We start from the raw sequence: 11,209 nt of genomic DNA on the forward strand, positions 1-11,209 counted from the left end.
GTAAAGGGGGGGGGGGTGTATTTCTGGAATAAGACTGTTTGTTTACAGTCAAAAACCTTAACTCTCTATCTCAGAAGATAAAAGTTAATAAAGGAAATACTTACTAATAATCATGAGCATATATTCTATTCTGTTAATTTGATTTTTCATTACAAAGCAGTAAAATGCTTCCTTGTTAGAGGGTAGGGATATGCTGTCTGCAGTTATTGTAACACTGTTTCTAGTAAGCAAATAAACATAACATTTCTTAGGGTGGAAACCAAAGAGGGTTTTAAAGCAAGGCTCATCTTTTTACTTAATCTGATTACCCTGCTAGTATCTCATCTCCATTAGAAAACAGAAAAAACAGGGTGGAAAGGATGGAGGATGTAATCAGGGACAGTCATGATTCAGGAAACAGATTGTTTATTTTTAAAGATGCCTGTGTGACACACAAACCTGCACTGAGATCGTGCCTCTTTTTAGGAGTACTCCTCTCATCATCATTAGTGGCTGTATCTTATCATTCCCCTTAATCATTTGTCTCTCTTGGGTAACCGAGGATGCCTAATTATTTGCATATACATTTAGGTCAGGCAATGGCTTTCTCACGAAGAACCAGCAAAAAGGACATTGGTGTGTTTTTCTTCAACCTTAATTCCTCTGAGCACACGAAGTAGGATCTTACACTCCCCAGCAGAATACTAGAAGGATGTGTAGTTAAATGCTTAATCTTATTAGCAATGTGCTATAGAGAAGCCTGAACCTTCCTTTAAGCCCTGCCAACTGTTCCCTGGAGCTCAGGATTTTTCATAGTAAAATTAACCACTTTTCTACTCCCAGCATACTGTCCTGCTGTGTGCGACAGGAGGGATCCCTGGGGGAACAGCAGCACCCACTGCTTCCCCCAGCCCTGCATGGGGTGTGCAGCAGGGCAGAAGGAGGCTGAGACCATCACAATAGGAGGTTCCTTCTCTGACAAAAACCTCTGCACCCCTCACTCAGTTTTCTTCTATGCCTGAAGCTGAAATAAATGTAACTGCTTGAAATGTTCCAATTACACCGTGTAAGAGGGCAGCATAAACTCCTGCACAGGGAGCTATCGAATCATAACTCTATTGCTAGGAGAAGACAGCTGAGCAGAAATGTTTGCTGTGTACCTGAGAAGGAACAGGGCATTTTTTACTTACCCTGACCAGCAGCCTGTTGGTACCAAACAGCAAACAGCAAACTGTTAATGCTGTCAGCTTTGGCTGTTTTCAGTAATTTATTGCTTTAAAAGGAGACAGGATATGCATTTATATAAATACAGGCACACACTTGTCAGATGTATGGAAAAATAAGTAAAAACCATGCTTCAAAAATGAGCAGTCATCCCAAAATAATAGTCCCTCGGAGTTGCTCTGAGTGTCAGAGCAAAGGACATGCCATTGCACCAGACCAAACAAGAAGGCAGATCACAAAAATTCTACTCACCATGTTTTATCACTGAGCAGAAATCCTCTGTCTCCTAGCCTTGCTACTGAGGCTGGTCTTTATCCAGAGGCTCCTGTGATGCTTTTCAGATTCTGAGGGGCTGGACCACTGCTGCTCTCCAGTGTTACTCTCCACCCCCTGTCTTTTCCTCCTCCTTCTTCCTTCATCCCCACCCCCTCATTCCTCCTGCTTGTAGCTTTTTCATACCTTACATAGATTCTAGGCTTCAACACATAGCTTGATTTAGGAAAGATGCTTATTTCAGCCATCTGCATGATACCATGGAAATGCCTCCATTGCTAAGGAATAAAAGCTCAGGAGGTAAGCTCAGGAGTCCTGAGCCAGCATTTTGGTTCCTCTCTATATGACTGCTTATTAAACAGGGAGGAATACATCCAAATTAATTTCATTTCTCACGTGTTTTTTTATTTCTGACTAGGATTCAAGAAAAGCGGTCTTAACATGTTCGTAGGTTAGTGAGATGCTTCACTGTGCAATGTATGCAGATTATTGGACTGTGGCACCCTTTGCAGAGCTTTTGTTAATGTTGAAGTGAGAGAAGATTTCATGTGGGAGCAAAGTGGCATAAGGGGAGAGAGTGAATATTTCTGCTGCCCAAAGCTAGAGTGCCAGGTGTTAGCCTCATATTGCCTTTGACAAACATGATCTGTCAAATTCTCCTTACAGTAAGTCTAACTTCTGCTTCATGTGTAGTGAAGTCAACATCTGATGTTACAGTATCATTCTTTGTTGTATAGATGAGTTTATTACCATCACAAACACTAGAGCTTTGATTTCACAAAAGCATAAAGCTGGCATCCTTGCCCGAGCCCTCTCCCCATGAAGGGCTCCCAACCTGATCATAACTTGATTGTCCCTCCCCATTAACTCTCCTCTGAGTCCTTTACATCAGTCTCTCAAATCCCCTGCTTTCTCCTTCCTGCTTGTTAAAAGACCTCTGTTGGCGGTGTGATAGGAGCCTCTTAAAAGCAAAAGTGTATGCCATGAAGCAGTGGCTTAATCCACTTCAGTAGCTCTCCTGTGAGCTGCAGTTTAGAGCTGTACTCTAGGATAATGCAGTAGTTTGTACAGACTGGCATTATCTGCGGGCGGTTTACCCTTCTGATGTAGGGGCTAACATCACGGTTGCTCTAACGTAGTGAACAGGCAGCTCTCAGATGACTGAGTGAGACAGAGTAAGTTCAGGCAGGTCCAATCTGTGCAGCTATTTAGAAAATTCTCCAGCTCTGTATGAACTGAAGATGAGTGTTTCCTCACAACTGGAGCAGGTGCATCAGTCAGAGAGCTGATCTCTTCTGTCCCCACATGACAGCAGAAAGGGAACAAAAGCCTTAACCTGCTACCTATTCTCATCTGCCTTTTCACAGTGTTCTTTAGCTGAACCTTAGAGATGGGGGAGGGAAAGAGCTTAAACTTTTATGCTGTCTAAGCTTCTAAAGCTGAAAAATCAGCCAGTTAACCTTAAAGGATGCAGAACAGGGTGCTCCTGCTCTAAGTGCCAGCCAGTAAGCCACTCAGGTGTCCCCAATGGTAGAGAGTGGAAAGTAACATCTTGGAAAACACCCAGGGTTCAGTCCACCTGCAACAAGTAGAAAGCCCTTGTATGACTTCACCAAAAGACTGGTGGGAGGAAAGAACAAGCTGTGGGTGAATCCTAGTAGCTCTGACAAGCAGATTAAGACCAATCATGAGAGAAAATACATTCATTAGAAATAAGATTTGATGGTTTTTATTCTACATGAAATATTTGTATTAATACAGGAGACAGCCTTTTTCATGATGGATATATGAAGCCACCAAGTTTTCAGGTAGTACATCCTTGCTCTGCAATGATGTCACTTTTGAGAGCCTCCACTTCGTGTTTTGGAAAGAGGGAGCCTTTAAAACTTTGAAGTCCTTTGTTCAAAGTAACACCAAGGCTTGTTAGAAATGCTGATAGACATGACAGTCAATCAGAGGTCACTCCTGGTGCTGATTCAAGGCTGATGGCTGGTATTGGTATTGTCTGAGCAAATCTAGCAAAATCAGGGGTTTAGAGTTTTTATTTGAAAATTACTCACGCACTCAATTTCTGAGCTGAGTTTCTGAACTCTGGAGTGTAGGCATTAAAGGTAAAGGTACATCAGAAAAGATGTACCCAAATATGACATGTGGAGAAGGAAATAAACAACAGAGAGCACTTAAAATTGCATTTGAAGCCTACTTCATGTTCAACTCAAACTCAATAAGACAAGCCATCCTCGAAGATTTAGAGAAGAGAATCTGGCCAGGGAGGGACTCTTACCTCTGGTAGTGTTTCAGGTAGTTCCTATACCTGCTGTCTCTAGGACAATGTATTGCTGCTCCTCAGGAATTGGGAAAGCTCTCGTATAGATGTCCCTGTTTCTAACAAATGGCACCTGTTGTCCCTTTGCTGGAGGAGTTAGCGAAGATCACTCTAACCTGGATGAGATACCCAAATCTGTTCGTGGTGACTCAGGTAAAGCAGCTCCTGTGATGAGACAGCTCCAGGTTTTAGGATGTCCATACGGACAAACATTTCCATCTTTAGAGCCTTTTATTCCCCTTCATCAAGGGAAGTGGCCAAATCCATTGGCCATCCATAGCCATAGCTATCTGTAGCTATCCATGGCCATAGCCATCCATAGCCATAGACTGCATTGGCCTAAATCACAATCTTATTGCATGCACTGTTAAATGCACAGTATGTTGAATAGCAGCTGAACCATGGTAGCCTTTATGCATTGCAATAGAGCTTTTTTTCCTTCCTAAATAGTTCTCAACTTGCAGTTCCCTGAACTATCCTTTTCTGCTATCATTTCATTTCAGGCTATTTCACTGTGGCTGTTGATCAGCTTGGTTCAAAAGGTTGGTTCTTGGAGAATCTAATCACCCTCTCTGATTAATTCTGATTAATTCAGTCTGTCCAGAATTGTTTTGGGCATCAGTGGGCATAAAAGGGAATGGAAATCAGAAAACTGTAAATGAGGGGCACATGGAACAGCTGCCATCTGTTTAGCAGAAGCCCACAGCCTTTGGCATGAGGAGTAAGAAGAGGGTCCTTGAGAGAAGAGGGACTTGGGAATATACAGTCCTTGGTGTGGCAAGAGTAGAGCAGCAGGGATCCTTGGTCTCCAATGAGGAGGACTGGGGAAAGGAGGAGGAAAATCCACATAAGGGGGCAGTATGGAAACACAGAGAGGGAGTTTTTAGATGAAAGCAGGCCCAGCCTGGTGGAACTTGGGAGCCTGCATCTCCCCAGTGTGGGTAGCAAATGATTGCATCAAGTGATTGAAGACAAATATTAGCATGAGCAACTCACAAAAAGCAAACTATACTATTTTTTACGTTTCTGTCATGGAAGAAGGTAACAGATTCAGAACAAAAGCGACTCGGAACAAAACCATTTGCTGAGGCAGGTCTATTTGTTTCCAAGGAATTACTTACAGAATTAATTTGACCCAGGCTATTTCCTGCCAGTGAACTAATGAAGAGTATAACATCCCCAATCCAGTTGAGCTTTCTGCTAACATCCGCTTAAACTTAATTATTCATGGATTCTTATCAGTATTTCTTGGTAAAATGCAAAGCATGTTGTAGAGAATTGGTAATGGGATATGGAGCTTTTTCTCTCCAGATTGCTAGCAGAAGGCTGCCCTAGGTTGAAGGGAACAACCTTTCCTACTTATCTCACTGCTTCCCAGGGCTTACATTAAGTTAATTGTTACTCTCTTCTTGGTTACTTGGTGAGCTAGTGTCTGCTGCAAAATTTAAGATTGTGAATTGCTGTTAATAACATCAGTACTTAGCAAAGGAAATTGAAGGATTTTTATCCACAGATTTCTGTAAGTGTATTCCACCTCAGCATCTGCCTGTCTTTGAGGCACTGTCGTTTCCCTATTTGCTGCCAAGGGGATGAGGTGGAGCAGGTAGGGTTGCAAGAGCCCCTTTCAGTACTGGTATTAAAAAGCTTGGCTGCCCTGCCTGCCAGCCAGGCCTCTGAGTGCCAGTAATGATGCCCTTGACGGCAGGAAGGAGTGCCGAATGCCTCCAGGATGGGACTGATCACATTCTCAGTATGGCTATTCAGGGGACTATGGATGACTCATTGTGAACTGCTTGTTGCCTCAAAGAAGAATGAAAAGGGATTTTGAGAAAAAAAGAAAATGGTGAGGACATTTCTCCAGCTGTTCATGTTAGAATAGTGGCTGCCCTTAAACTTTCTGCTTTAAACAAAAAGCTCTCAGCTAAGAAATGCTTACCTATAAAATCAATGTGGGAAAAATGAGCTGCATTAAATGCTGTGAACAGCTACTCCAGAAGAATTGTTTCACCAAATCATTAAGAACTCCAAGGCTCTAGAGACCAGAGACAACACTTAGGAGGGACATGATACCTCAGGGACCTGACCTCAGAAATGTTTAAATACAAGGCACATTTTCAGAAGTTTTTCCATTCCAGATATGCCTCTGTGTCATAGACATCTGTCTAGATGAGGCAAGAATACCTCCAGTTTATCGAACTGCTACTGTCATTAACAGACACTCTCTGTCTCAAAGGCAAAATAATCATTTAGCATAAAGCATGGGGGATGGCAAAATGCACTATTCCACAGACATCCCAGTGCAACCTATAAAAAATTTTCTCAGCTTCTGCTGAGGAAGATGCTATTGTGATGACTGGAAGGAAGGTTATAGGAAATTTTTAATGACTCTTTTGTATGACTTGGTTTCCCTGCTTAATTTTATATTGCCCTGTGCCTGAATACATACAATTAAGTGCTCTGAAGGCTTTGTTAAAGGCTCAGTCAGGAAAGGAAAAAACATATAGGTGTAAGTAGCCATAGATATACAGCTTCAAATAACAGAGACCATCAGTGAGGGAGAAACTATTTCAGTGGCTCTAATGGGATAGTCTTTCAAATGCTAAAGCTGGGATCAAAGGAGAGCTAAAACCAAAAAGGCCTAGGTAAGAGAGAAGTGAGTAATTAGATAAAGTTAGTGAGGGTGAGCGCAATAATACAGCAGGCTCAGGTCTACATGCACAGATGGGGATGCTGAGCTGTGAGCAGGACAGGCTGCTGCTCCCACTTCTGCTTTTCACCATATGCTTTTATTTTGTATCTCAGTGAAAAAATAAAACCTATGTTGCACAGAGATTCTGGCTTGGTCGCACTGCAGAAGATATACTTGTCACAGGATCTTGCAAAGGCGTCCTCATGGGCGGTATGGGGGTGTGCTGGTTTTGGTTGAGATAGAGTTAATTTTCTTCACAGTAGCTAGTGTGGGGCTATGTTTCAGATTTGTGCTGGAAACAGCGTTGATAATGCCCGGAAGTTTTCCTTACTGCTGAGCAGTGCTTACACAGAGCCAAGGCCTTTTCTGCTTCTCACCCCCCCCCACCAGTGAGCAGGCTGGGGGTGCACAAGCAGTTGGGAGGGGACACAGCCGGGACAGCTGACCCCAACTGACCCAAGGGGTATTCCAGACCATATGATGTCATGCTCAGTATATAAAGCTGGGGGAAGAAGAAGGAAGGGGGGGACGTTTGGAGTGATGGCATTTGTCTTCCCTAGTTACCGTTACGCATGATGGAGCCCTGCTTTCCTGGAGATGGCTGAAAATCTGCCTGCCGATGGCAAGTAGTGAACAAATTCCTTGTTTTGCTTTGCTTGTGCACGTGGATTTTGCTTTACTAAACCATCTTTACTGCAACCTATGAGTTTTCTCACTTTTACTCTTCCGATTCTCATCCCCATCCCAACTGGGAGGAGTAAGGGAATGGCTGTGTGGTGCTTAGTTGCTGGCTGGGGTTAAACCACAACAGGGGGCCATGAACCAAATCACAAATCCTGTTTTGAGGGAAGAAACCCCTTGGCTAAGTGTGCAGTTGATAGGACCTTGAGGAAAAAGAGTGCTACAGTCAGTTTGCTAACTGTGACAAGGAGCCCCTTGCTGTACATAAAATCTCACCTGTCCACCAGTCAGCATTTAAATACAGGCAAACAAAAGAACATTTGGAAATGGATGATAAATGAAGCCTTTGAAATAGCCAGCAGTGCAGTTGGTAACAACATGGTTAGAAATGCTTATGGTCAATTTACTCAGTGGAACATATATTTTGGAAACAAATCTCTGTGTTGGATTTATGTTGTTAGTGGCAATGTCACAGCCAGATTTCTTTTTAAAGTGGCAAGTTATACATCTTAGAAGAGAATAAAATACACACTTTTAAATGCAGTTTGCTAGCAGACCTAGAGATAATGTTTGGCGGTGTTTGTTTCTCTTGTTCTCCTGCCTCCTGTGTGCTAGGTGGTAGTGGCTAACTCCAGAAGCTTACTGCCTGCTGCTGCCTTAACTGCTATCACAGCTGGAAGGTGAAATCTCTGACCATGTTCCATGAAGTCATTAAATGATGTTTGTGGTAGGAGTATGGCATTACAAGCAAGGCTTTTATGGTAGTGAAATATGACCATTAATATATTCTTGCAGTTACAGTAAATAAGCAGTAAAACTGAAAGAACTCAGCTTCTGACGAAGTGCTCCATTAATGTATCATGAGTATTGACAAATCCAAGGTCGTCATTTGGTTTGTAGCTACACTAATTACCAGCAGGTTTTAAAATATGATATTTTATGGGTCTTCTAGCTGACAGGCTATTTAGAGAGGGGTGATTTGTTGAGCACTATTCTTCAGGCTTTATCCTTTCATGGCTTTGGCTGTTACCATAGCTCTGCAACAAAACAATCTCTCCCAGCTGTTCAATTTTTCACAGAGGGGTTATTAACATTTCTAAGCCTGCTGATATGCCTAGGCAGTACTCAAGCATATTAAACTGTTACTTATTTCTCTTGCGAATGTGCAGTAGCCGTTTCCCAACCAGCAGCCAAGTGCCCGTGCAAGCCAGGGTGGTGGGATGGCTGGGAGACAGGAATAGTGTGTTGGAGGACAGAAAGCTGGGAGTTGAGCTCAGCTGGGGCCATGTGAATGGTGCTGTGTTATGGTAGGGTGGATGCTCTGTTCTTCGTTGCTGTGTGTTGAGGGGAGTGGTAAGCCTGTGAAATAGGACACCTTCATTTGGGAAAAGAGAATCAGAAATTATTCTTGAGCTTTAATACACAGATGGCAATTTCTCACCCTGCAAATGCACTACTAAAACCTGCACTTCTGAAAAGGACTAGTGTTTTTTAATACCTATGTTCCTAGGCACCTGGTTTGAAACACCTTACAGGGAGTCTAACTCCCCTTGAAAATCAGACACCTTAAGGTACTTTGAAGCCCTTTATATGTTGGAGTTTTACCGTGGGGAAAAAAAAAGCAGCAGGAGACTGATGAGTTCTCAGACCTTGAGTGGAAGATGTATGAAGTAGTATGAAGTGGGGAGTGCTGATGACTGCATCGTCATAGCTATATAGGCAGTCATTTGGGGCTTGACAGTGGTTCAAAGAGCCTGGTCCATTCAGAACTAACAGAGTAGTATCCCCAGATGGACAAAAGCCAGCCACAAAATGAGTTAACTTCTTCCTTGGCTCATTAAATGATTTGCCCAGTCAAGAATGAAGTTTGGATTCACATGTAGGTACATGTGTTGTCATAGAAATGGTATGAGAATGACAGAGGGATGGGGACCTTGATTTCCTCGTTTGTTGCTTTAGCCTGAAGTTTTCTGTACAAGAAATGTTGCTACATCTCCTCACGCATTGTAGGGTGGGGGGTCTGTGGTGGGCAACCTATAAATCAGTCACAGGAGTGCCAGTACTGCTGGTTGGAGCTGGAGTAGGCAGATTTCTCTGCCTTTGGCTCTTTCCTGTTACAGATGTTTTCCCTAATGCCAGCATGTGTCAAACCCAGGTTAGTCTGCTCCGGATTGGGAAGCATTGCCCCAGTAATTAGAAATTACCTAAAATAACAAGGTGCTGCAATACCTAGGTAGTGGAAGAGCCCAGGTAATATGCAGAGAAACATGAGTCAGGAAGGAGACTAGCTCTTAACTGCTGTGGTCCTCTTCCCACAAGTGCTGCTGCCCACGGCGGTGAGGGGAGGAGTGGGCAGCCAGGTGGGCAGGAATCGCTTGCTTTCCCAGCAGCAGCTCCCAGGTGAGCGTGTGCGCCCAGTGCCTGGCACAGTGCTCCCAAGACACCCTGATGAGGGCTCCTAGATTCTCTGACAGTAATATTATTTTCCCTGTCCTATAAAGGTCTTTCTTCAACACATAAACAGGTGTTGAAGTGTGACTTTTTTGCCTGATCTACCTGATGTGTGCTGCTATTTCCACCTGAAATGTCTGACGTATTTATGATTATTAAGGTGCTAGCCTGTCACATCCCTTCAGTGTTTCAAGGGTGTGGGATGAGCGGATCAGCAATGTGTGTTTTATTTCAGAGTTCTCATCTTTGGCTGTTCGTAGGAGGACAAAAGCTTTCCGTGGAGATGATATGCCTGTCAGACTGTGGCAATCATCAGCACTTTCTGTGAGGAGGGGGAGACCAGATTCACTGCTGAAGCAAGCAGGCATAATGACACTGCATTTTTAGCACCCCAGTAATAGATTATTGTCTGTACTCCAGCACCCCCATTCAGACCTGTGGGTAACACGCTGGTGACAGACCAGCTGCATGGTGACATGGGACAGGAGCCAGGGGAGGGGGAGCACAGCTGCTGCATCTACAGCTGGGGCCTCTATGGTGCGTGGGTGCTGCAGGAAGAGGGCTGCAAAAGGCCACTGAGCAGCTCTGGGGTCTCTTTTGACTTCTCCCTGGTTTGTGGGCAGGGTGTATACAGTGCACTCATGCAATAAAAGAAGAGAAGGAAAGTGGAGTCAAAAGGAGCCAGGAAGAATAGCTCTCATTTAATAAGCATTAAAAATATTTCTAGGCAGAAAAATGTTTAGGAAAATATGGATTTATTGTTCCCATTAATTCTTTGGGCTTTTTCCTTTTGCTGGTTGAATTAGGCATAATTTGTATTAATATATTAAGTATTGTTCTTATAAGAGAGATGCTGGTTGGTTAGAGAACAGGTCAAACTACACTCTCAGACACTGCATATTCTTATTTAATATATTTAATAGAACTGTGTTTTAATTTGCATCATAATAAAGAATAAATAAATATCCAAAGTCAGCTTTCATGGAATGAAGTAATTGGTTGCACACTCTTATAGCATTTTTAACAGGAAAATTTATAACAATATTGTAACTTCTTTTTAGCTTAATTTCCCAATTAGCAAGATTTATGAAATATTGTTGTTTGTACCTGCCTACTTGTCCCTGCCTTTGAATAACTTCTACACCTATTAGCCAGGTTTATCTTAACTTGAGATAGTGAGAGAGCTCTCAGAAAATATGCCTTTTTTTAAAGGTTTCATGAAACTGCGTGGCAAGCTAGCAGAGACAGGCCATCTAAGTACCTCCACTGGCAGAAGGCGGCTGGAAAAATGTTGTGGTTTCAGCTGGGATGGAGTTAATTTTCTTTCTAGTAGCTGGTGTAGTGTTATGTCTGTCTTGGATTCAGTATGAGAAGAATGTTGATAACACACTGATGTTTTCAGTTGTTGCTAAGTAGTGTTTAGACTAAAAGTCAAGGATTTTTCAGCTTCTCGTGCCCAGCAAGCAAAAAGGCTGGAGGGGCACAAGAAGTTGGGAGGGGACACAGCCAGGGCAGCTGACCCAAACTGGCGAAAGGGGAATTCCATACCATGTGATGTCATGCCCAGTACATAAACGGGGGGGGGG

This window comes from Haliaeetus leucocephalus, unplaced genomic scaffold, assembly GCF_000737465.1.
Source record: "Haliaeetus leucocephalus isolate CR32 unplaced genomic scaffold, Haliaeetus_leucocephalus-4.0 Scaffold240, whole genome shotgun sequence".
Lineage (NCBI taxonomy): Eukaryota > Metazoa > Chordata > Aves > Accipitriformes > Accipitridae > Haliaeetus > Haliaeetus leucocephalus.